Genomic DNA, 9,510 nt, shown 5'->3' on the forward strand with positions numbered 1-9,510 from the left:
CGCCTACTGCTCCTTGAAGGCTGGCACGGCGTGGGTCAGCCGCGCATGGCAGAACTCCAGCCACACCCTGGCTCCGACCAGAGCGCGGAAGATGCCCAGGCTGCTGGCTGGACGTTGCCCCTCCAGGGCTACCTTCCTCGCCCTGTATATGGCGAGCTTGGCGTAGCCGAAGAGCACGTTGACCACCCCCTGAAGATGTTGGGGTCCGTCGCCCTTCAGGTATCCAAAGATGAGGACCGTCGGGGAGAAGTGGAGGCTGAACCTTAGGAGGATGTTTTTCAGGACCTTGAACAGCGAGTCCAGGCTCTTGCACTCCACGTATTGGTGCGCCACCATCTCCAATTTACCGCAGAACCGGCACTCCGGGGACGTGTCGGTGAAGCGCGCCAGGGAGGCGTTGGTGGTGACGGTGCCATGGCCGATGCTCCAGCTGAGGTCGCCGATGCGGTTGTACGTCGGGCTGGAGTAGAGTTGCCTCCAGCGAGGCCTTTCCGGAGAGATGCAGGGCAGGGCTTTCCTCCAGACATGGTCCTTGTGGCTCCTCAGGGTGTCCTGTTGGTGGAACGGGACCATGTAGGAGTAGAGCACCTTCCTCTTTACATTTGCGAAGGCCACCTCTGGCAGGTCTTCCAGCCGGCACAGGTTGTGATCTGCCTTCGTTTGTCGGCATTGGCGATGCAGTGGCACGACTGAGAGCGCCAGTGGAGGGGGACCAAGAGGGGCCTCGTCATCCCCAACGCTGATGGGGGGCGTTCTCCCCGCTGCCGCTGAGAAGGCCCCCTTGGCTTCGGCCAGGATCCGGGCAGCCACCCGGAGCGACTGCAGCCCTGTCTTTACGGCCATGTCTGCTGGTCCGAGCCACCGGCCCCGAGTTTCAGGCTCCACCAGATCTCCCATCCTAGTGAGCCGCGCGTTGGCGAGGTGCCTCTCCATGCCTGCGGTGGCGGTGGTGGATGGCAGCTTTGTCTGTGGGTTCCTGAGGATCGGTTCGAAGACCAGATCCTCGGCCGATCGCGGTTGGTTCAGCCTCCTGACGGCGAGGGAGCTCCATGTCTGCAGGACGCTTCTGTAGAAGGGTGGCAGCTGTCCCAGTGGGAGGCCCTGCAGGTCCATGTAGAATAGTTGCTTGGAGCACTGCAGACCCCCCAGCTGTTTCAGGAGGAAGGAGGCCGTGACGCTCCAGGCCTGTGCCAGGACGGCGTGCAGGAACTTTTGCGGGGCCTGCAGTCGGAAGGTGGCCAGCTGACTCCGCATACACACCAGCCCATGACCGCCCTCGTCCAGTGGCAGGCCCAGGACCCCAGCCGCGACCCAGTGTCCTCCACCCGACCAGAAGAAGTCGAGGACTCGCTTCTGAAGTGCGTTGACGAGGCTCATGGGGGGTACAGGGAGAAAAGCCGGTGCCACAGCATGGACGTCACCAGCTGGTTCACCACCAACGTCTTTGTCCTGAAGGTGAGGAACTTGCACAGGCGACTTCAGGCGCCCAGCCGCTCCTTCACCTTCTCCAGCTCGACCCAGTTCCTCTGCGGTGGTTCCTCCTCTGGTCCGAGGAACACTCCCAGGTGGTGCAGCGATTTTGTGCTCCAATTGATGGCTTTTGCCTTCTCGGGACACTCGGTCATGTCCCACGCTCCAACCAGCAGGCCGCTGCACTTTTGCCAGTTCATTTTTGATGAGGCTTTCGAAAAGACCTCCTGGCACTCATGCAGCAGGGCGACATCATCCAGGGAGCGCAGGATGAGGAGGACATCGTCGGCATCTGCCGTCAGGACCAATTTGACGCTTGGTTCCCTGAGCACCAGGTCGCTGAGTCTCTACCTTATGAGACTCAGGAAAGGCTCTAATACTCTTTGGTTCTATTGGGTAAAGTCACGTAGGTGAAAATAAAATAACAAAAAAATTGTTTATTTGTTATTTTTTTTGTTTTTTTGTTATTTTATTTTCACCTACGTGACTTTACCCAATAGAACCAAAGAGTATGGATCCTAGCAGTCACGAAAGCTTTAAATCTAGAAAGGCTCCAATGCCAGGGCATAAAGTTGGCCCGACAAAGGGCATCCCTGTCTCACTCCTCGCTCGAATTTGACCGGGGCAGTGAGGGCGCCATTGCTCTTGATCATGCACTCCGCCTTGGTGTAGAGTAAGCGGATCGTTCGGACAAAGGTATCCCCAAAACCAAAGGTCTTGAGGGTTCCCAGCAGGTATTTGTGGTCCACTCTGTCAAAAGCCTTTTCCTGGTCAAGAGCCAGAAACGCGATTGGGATGCCCAACCTCTGGGACACCGCGATGAGGTCCCTGACCAGGAAGATGCCGTCGTGGATGGTTCGTCCGGGGATGGTGTAGGACTGGTCCCCTTTTACGACTTGTGCAATCACCCCTTTCAGTCGCAGGGAGAGAGCCTTCGTCAATATTTTGTAGTCTGTGTTCAGGAGGGACACTGAACGCCAGTTTTGTAGGTGCCTCAGGTCTCCGTTCTTGGGAAGCAGAGTGAGCACCGCCCTCCTCCAAGACTGAGGCATCACCCCGGTGACTGAGGCTTCCTCCAGCACCTCTCTGTAGTCCTCCCGCAGGGATGGCCAAAAAGCGGCGTAAAACTCCCCTGTTAGCCCGTCTAACCCTGGGGATTTATTTGGGGCCAGTCCTCTTACAGCTGCGTCAAGGTGAGTCCTGGTGAGCTTTTGCTCTAGCAGCTCTTTCCCGTCTTCCCCCAGGGTGGGTAGACCACTCCATGCCTCCGCCTGGGCCGGTTCCGATGTTTCTTCAGGGGAGAACAGGCTGCCGTAGAAGTCTCTGATGATGGTCGACTTCTGCTGGAGTTCGTGCACCAGGACACCGTCACCATCAAAGAGGCACTCCATGGATTTGCGTCTCCCGTTCTGCCTCCCGAGGGAGTAGAAAAGCGAGGATCCCGTGTCGAGGTCCGTGATGAGCTTCACCCGGGATCGCACAAATGCTCCCCTTGTCTGCTCCTCCTGTAGCCCTTTGAGACGCTCCCTATTCTCCTCGTATTCTCGGAGAAGAGCAGGGTCGCTGTCCTCGGCGAGGCGACCCTCCAAATCGAGGACTCGGGCTTCCATGTCGGTGATGTCCGCGTTCTTCAGTCTGGTGCTCCCCCAGGTGTATTGTTGGCACAACAGCCTGGTGTGCACTTTGCCCATATCCCACCACTGGGCCAGAGAGTCGAACTGCATTTTGGTTTTTCGCCACTCTTCCCAGAAGTCCTCGAGCATTTCAAAGAAGGCGCCATCCTCCAGCAGCGAGTTGTTAAAATGCCAGTGGGACGCGCCCTCACGGGCCCTCTCCAGCCTGACACGGAGCACGATTAGGTTGTGGTCCGTGAAGGGTGCCGCTCTGATGCCAGATGTTATGGCGCACGTCACAAAGCTCTTAGAGATGTAAAATCTGTCGAGCCTGGACTGCGTCACCGAGCCATCGCGCCTCGTCCTCGTGTATGTGAACTGGCGTTGGCCCGGGTGATGTATGCGCTACACATCCACCAAGGCGGCGTCCTCCAGGAGTCCCTGCATTTCCCTCTTCGGCCCAACTCCCCCCGGCTGCCCCCCCCGAACGATCCAGGGCACCGAGTGTGCAGTTGTGGTCGCCACCCACAATCACGCACTGGTCGTCCGGGATCCCAGCCAGGTGCCTCCTCAGGAGGTGCAGAAACGGGACCTTCTCCTTGTTGGTCACCAGCGCGTACACGTTCAGTAGGTGGGTGGTGACATCGCCCACCCTGACCGTTACCGCGAGCAGCCTTCCCTTCACCACTTCGGTGTGGGTGATGAGCTCGGGATGAAACCCTTTAGCAAACAGGGTCGCGACTCCACAGGAGGTGTTGTCAAGGTGGCTGTCGAAGGAGTCCCATCCCCACTCCTTCCTCCAGTCATCTTCGTCCTCGACCATGAGATGCGTCTCCTGAATGAAGAAGACAGAGGCAGCGTGTTTCCTCGCAAGAGACATTGCGGAAAACCTCCGCACTGCCTCCCTGCACCTGTTCACGTTCAGGGAGCCGATGTACATAGGCATTGCTTGTTCCTTTCCTCCGTGGCCTCCCACCTTGTAATTTGTTTTTGGGAAATATCTCAGCTTTGCCTTCTCCTTGCCCCGGGACTCGAATCCCTGCTTGGCAAGGAGTCTCTCTGCTTGAGTCACAGAGGCCTTTTTTGCCTTGCTGTCCTTCCATCGAGCCAAGGCAATGTCCGCTCTGTCCTTCCTCACGTTGGTCTCGCTGAGGAATTTCCAGAGATCTTCCGGGGAGACCAGGGGAGTCTGAGGGTCAAGGAGTGTAGACCCCTGGCTGCTCTCGCTCCCCACGCTGAAGCAGTCATCCCGATCTGAGTCGATTTCCTCGGCGTCCGGCTCCGCTGGAAGATCTGCAGCGGCTGGGCTGGCGCATGGCCCAGCGGCGTCCTCTCCCCCAGTGTCAGGGATGGCCTGGGATGGCTCCTGCTCAGGCTCTTCGGGTGGATGGCCCGGTGTCTCTTCCGCTGGTTTTGGGTCAGCAATGGGAAGGGGACCTTCCTCCTCATTCCCATCCATTTCGTCTTTCATCTTGGTCAAGAGCTTCATGTATAGCTGGTGGGGAGTGAGTCTCTATGACCACAGTAGACGGGTCGATTTGCATGGCGATGTCGCCTTCATCGTCCACGGTCTCCTGCTGTGGAAACCCTTCCCCAGACGCACGCTGCTTCTTCCTCTTGGCGGGTTTCTTCCTCGCCGCCCACGCATCACTCAGCGTGGCGTCCGGAAAGGCGAAAACCGCGTCTTCGGCGTCTGGCAGCTGTTCTGCTTCCTCCCCTAGTGTGGGGGGTTTCACCGCTTCTTCCTGTTCGAGGTCTGGGAGGGGTTCCTCCTCTGAATTTGACCCTTGAGATCCGGGTCCTTCTGTATTTTTCCTCTTGCGATTTGTCGCTTGAGGCGGTGAAGTTGGGCCCACGACCTCAGGTGTAGGAGGCTGCGTGGCTGGCGGGTTCGGTGTGGGCTGTTGGGGGCCTTGTCGCAATGGGGGCTCTTGCTGCTTTGCCCTCTTTGCTCTCCCTCCGTCTCTCTCCCTCCTTCTCTCTCCCTCCGTCTCTCTCCCTCCGTCTCTCTCCTTCTGTCTCTCTCCCTGGCTCTCGCTCTGTCTCTCTCCAATCCCACTCTGTCTCTGCTTCTCTCTATCACTCTCAGTCGCTCCTTGTCTCTGCTTGTCTCTGCTCCACTGCTAGCTGTTCTGTCTCCTATGTCTTCTCCCCGTTTCTCCCACACCTGCATTGTTCCAGTCCCAACCACAACTCCCCTCTGTCTTCCCGTCTCCCGAATATGTCCCCGTTCTCATTACCCACCAATTAATTAGTCCGCGTGCCACCGACGCCCCACGTCCCCCCGCACCTGTTACTTGCCCCCCTCTATTCCCAGACATTCCGGCGCCACCTCGTCCTTGACAACAACCCCAGCCAATCACAGCCATACATTGCTCCCTGGCTTTATTGGCCCGTCATTACCGCACAGTTTCCTGCCGCCACACCTGGCCGGCCCGACAACCCCACTGTCCATAACTCGCGCGTCTTTACTATTCCCCCCTGTATGCGCGTGTTAATCCACTACATCATAACCCCCCCCCCCCCCCCCCCCGTGATGAAAGAATTAGCCGTCCCGACTACAACAACAATCTGACATCCGAGCAGTGGTGAGCAACAATAACATCACAACAACAATCAACAACAATGGCGTCGCTTAACGACGTGTGAACAGCAGCCGTATAAGGCGTATTGTCAGTGGAAAGTCCTTCCTCGGGAGCGGGTTCCAGCGGCCGGCCCATTACCCCTAAATGGGTCAACATGGGACAAGGGCGGGGAACGCTCCTTCGTCAACCCGGGGCTGCGTCCTGTCCTCGACGCGTGCCCTTCCTCGTCACGGCGATCATCCGCTGGCGTGATCGCACCCCGCTCCTGTGCGTCTCGGGCCGTCTCCCAAGGTTGCAGCTGGCCAACCGGCTTCCGGCCAGAAAACCTGCCAGAAAGCCTCCTCCGAGTTAATAGTGGCGGTCCTGCAGGCACACGGGAGGCAGACTGCTGAGGCGCATTCACATGCGACCATACCACAGGTTCATCGGACACATCCAATACAGGCCGCTTTGGAATGGGAGATGATGCGTCGTAGGGAGGTATACATTTCTTAAGGCGCAACGGATGAACATGCCATATGCGCCGACCAAAGCGAATACATACACTCTGGTCCCGACGAGTTTCCACAATCTCAACGGGGCCCTGCCAGGGTCGATGGAACTTTTAAGACATGCCCACTGGCACCATAGGGCAGTGCAACCAAGCCCTGTCCCCCACACGCCAGGGCTCCCGAGAAGGCTGTGTGCCATGCAACCATTCATTGGCGGCTTGCCGTCTCGCGGTGTTACCCAACGAGGCCTCCCTAGCCTCCTTCAGATGGTCCAATGCCACCTGCATGGGAGCAGGTACCGCCGACGACTTCCCTTGCGTCTGTACACCCAATCTGACCAGGGCCGGGGCCTCCGGTTCCCGACCGTACATTAAATAGAAGGGCGAGTACCCCGTCGAGGCATGCGGGGCCAGCCTGTAAGTGGCGAGGGTTGCCGGAACGTATAGGTCCCAATCATTCTGCGCGGAGTTGACCTGTTGGCATAGCATAGACGTTAGCGTCCTATGCAGGCGTTCGACCATCCCGTCGGTTTGCGGGTGGTACGGGGACGTCCGAATCTTTTTAGTCCCTAGCGAATCACACACCTCTTTAAGTAACCGGGATGAGAAATGTTTGCCTTGATCGGTGAGCAGGTGCTCCGGGGCACCTTTATCAAGGATGGAACCTTGCAGGAAAACTTCTGCGATCGACCCCGCCGATTGGTCCACCAGTGGCCATGCCATAGGCCAGCGAGTGAGGTACTCGACACCCACGAGCAAGTATTTGTGCCCCCTTGGGGTGAAGGGAAACGGACCCAATATATCTAGGGCAACAATTTTGTTGACCCGGGAAACCCATATCGATTGCAATAGTACGCGATAGGGTTGCACCGGCGCTTTCTGCCGTGCGCATTCATGGCAGGACTTAATAAATTGTTGTACATCGTTATGCATGCCCAGCCAGTAAAACTCCTTCCCCAAGGTCAGCGCGACTTTTTTTTCACCCAAATGCATCAGTTTATCATGCGTATCGTGAATGAGCTTTCCTTGCAACGCCAACGGAACAACAATACAGAAATTTTGCAGTTCGATGTCCCAGCGCACGAGGAGACCGTCGACAAGCCGAAGGAAGGGGCGATCCCCCGATCCCCTCGAACGAGAGGCCCGAAGCCTCATCCTGGCCAGGGAGGAATCCTCCGCCTGTAGGCGCTTCCAATGGGCCAGCATCAACCCCAATATGCCGGACCCCTCAGCGGGAATCCCTTCCGCTGTGACCGAATCGGCCGCAGCAACCATAGCCGGAACGTCCTGCAGCGGTGGACCGCAACGCAGCAAGCCCTCTGCACACCGACACGAGCCTGTCGACTGCGGCAACCGCGACAAAGCATCGGCGTTGACATGACGTGTCCCCTTCCTATGTTGGATCGTAAAGGAATACCTTTGCAGGATTTAGAGCCAACGGGCCATCTGGCCCGAAGGCTGATCAACCCGCAAGGAGTATTGCAGCCCCGCGTGGTCAGTGCGGACCAAAAATTCCCTGCTATACAAGTATGGTCGGTACAGCCGAACAAAGTGCACGATGGCCAGCAGTTCCCTGCGCGTCACGCAATATTTTTGCTCAGCTGGAGACAACACGCGGCTGCCGTACGCCACAACTCTCTGAACACCATCGACATTTTGCGACAAGCCGGCGCCTATGCCAGTGTCACTGGCATCTGTGTCAAGGATAAACATTTTCGTGAAATCCGGATATCCAAGCGGCGGCGCGTCCGCCAAAGCGCCCCGAAGTGTCTCAAATGAACGCTGTTCCTCGTCACCCCAGATAAACGTCTTACCCTTACCGGTCAACGTGTGCAGCGGCCTTGCAATTGTGGCAAAATCTTTAACGAATCGGCGGTAATATGACGCGAAGCCCACGAAGCTAAGCACTTCCGACACCGTTTTTGGCACTGGCCACGTGTGTACGCAGCTCGTTTTGTCCGGATTGGTGGCGACTGCTGATGCGCTAACATGACCCAAGTATTTAACAGATGTCCTCGGCAAATGGCACTTTTGGGGCTTAAATTTTAAGTTAGCATGCCGCACTCGGCCAAACACGGCACGCAACTGCTGCAAATGCTCGTCAAAATCTTCAGTGAAAACAATGACGTCGTCAAGATATATCAAGCACGACTCCCACTGCAATCCGGACAAACCGAGTTACATCAGGCATTGGAAGGTGGCCGGCGCGGAGTGAAACCCCATCGGGAGCACGTTAAAATGGAACAATCCCTGTGGTTCATATTCTTAGCTCTTTCGGTAAAGTCACGTTGAAGGGAAACAATAAAATAATAAAATATATAAAGCAATAAAAAATTCTCACGACGTTTCAACCATATCGCAAACGGTCATCATCAGGTGTGAAAAACCAACGGCAAGAAACATTTGAAAGAAGTGTCGGTTTGCATTTATTTATTTTAAACGGTTTATTTCTTTTTCAAATGAGAGGCCACGCGCAGTGATTTGGCAGTTTATTTAGAAGGACGAGTCCATCTATATTCTGAAAAGAGGAGGGGGGAGACAAAAAATTATTGTATGTTGTCTGAAAGCCACCGTAAGCATGAACAATCAATTAAGACCTGAAATGGTTTTATCAAATCCTTCCAATGATTGCTTAGCCAGAATCCATCTTCTCGGTTGAAGTTGTCTCTGTGCTTGTATATGTGGATAGCCTCATGAAGGAATCTCTCATGGTAGCCAGATGGCTTACAAAGAACCTCTGTCTTGGAGAAGTCAATGTCATGTGAACCTACTGAATTATAACAATGATCTGCCACGTACGAGGTGTTGGTCCTACCGTGTTTAAGGTCTGCTTTGTGTTCACGAATGTGTTCCGAGACATGGCGTTTGGTTTCTCCAATGTAACTACTACCACAGAGGCAACTTAGTTTGTAGACACCAGGGTACTGTATGTCCGGAATCACATCCTTTACAGACGGAATCAGATCACGGATTTTATGTAATGTGTTGAAACGGACCTGGATCTTGTGTTCATTCAAGATTTTGGAGATCTTTTTGTGATCCCCGCAATGTAGGGTAAAGTGATGGTTTTGAAAGGCTCCTCAAGAGGATCCTTCTTCATGGTTTGAGTGATAGCTTTGCGGATTGTATAGTCGGAGTAACTATTAGCCTTAAGAGCTTGGTGTACGTGCTTGAGTTCACTGCCTATGTGTTTCTGCTTGGATATGCATTGGGCTCTATGGTACAAAGCTATCACTCAAACCATGAAGAAGGACCCTCTTGAGGAGCCTTTCAAAACCATCACTTTACCCTACATTGCGGCGATCACAAAAAATATCTCCAAAATCTTGAATAAACACAAGATCCAGGTCCG

This window comes from Petromyzon marinus, chromosome 9 (assembly GCF_048934315.1).
Source record: "Petromyzon marinus isolate PM22_M1 ecotype Great Lakes invasive population chromosome 9, UKy_Petmar_22M1.pri1.0, whole genome shotgun sequence".
In the NCBI taxonomy this organism is placed as follows: Eukaryota; Metazoa; Chordata; class Hyperoartia; order Petromyzontiformes; family Petromyzontidae; genus Petromyzon; species Petromyzon marinus.